This window comes from Monopterus albus, unplaced genomic scaffold (assembly GCF_001952655.1).
Source record: "Monopterus albus unplaced genomic scaffold, M_albus_1.0 scaffold65.1, whole genome shotgun sequence".
Lineage (NCBI taxonomy): Eukaryota > Metazoa > Chordata > Actinopteri > Synbranchiformes > Synbranchidae > Monopterus > Monopterus albus.
The window spans coordinates 2,245,337-2,246,034 of NW_018127945.1; the positions used below are offsets into that span (position 1 = coordinate 2,245,337).

Here is a 698-nt window from a genome sequence, read left to right on the forward strand (position 1 = left end):
CTCTTTTTTGTAATATATACAATGGTTGAAGTGAGCTTATGTATGTATTTCCCCAGTTTTCAACGCCATACTCTAAGTATGGTAGAATCAATGAGGAATACAAAATGCGTAGTGCTTTCCCATCCAAAATATATCTAACCCTTGCATAAGGTTTGCATAGAGTATTCTAATAACACTAATATGAAGAACAGAGCAAGGAGGGATTCCAAATACTGTTTGTAGACATTGCTTATATCAATTGTAACAGTGTAGTTTTATAACTTCCCTTAAACAAAAAAGCAGTTGTAAAACAAAAACAAAAAATATAAAGACACAAACATCTCCAGTTATACAGTAGTTGAATGCATTGTCTATTTTGTATTGTGTATTTAATGTATCTGTGTGTTTATGCTATGCAAAATCACATCTGAAATTAAATAAAATACACTGTCAAGTGTAGTTACATAACTGCAGCAACTGAAGAGAGTGGCCCACAGCAGAGTAATGTTGCAGATGTGGCAGGTGCCAGACTCCTGGAAAAAATGACCAAGTTTGTGGAGACAAACACATTCAACTGGTGGCTATTAAAATAATGTAATTCATCCATCCATCTATTTTCCTCCGCTTATCCGGAACCGGGTCACGGGGGCAGCAGTCTAAGCAAAGATGCCCAGACTTCCCTCTCTCTAGACACTTCCTCCAGCTCCTCCGGGGGGAAT

The 698-nt window shown here is 37.5% G+C and overlaps 1 protein-coding gene across 4 annotated transcripts in view; it reads left to right on the forward strand.

The window, feature by feature from the left end:
- edc4 (enhancer of mRNA decapping 4) overlaps positions 1 to 698 on the forward strand; it is a 41,684-nt gene that overhangs the window by 5,734 nt on the left and 35,252 nt on the right. The gene's annotated exons all lie outside the window — the stretch shown is intronic.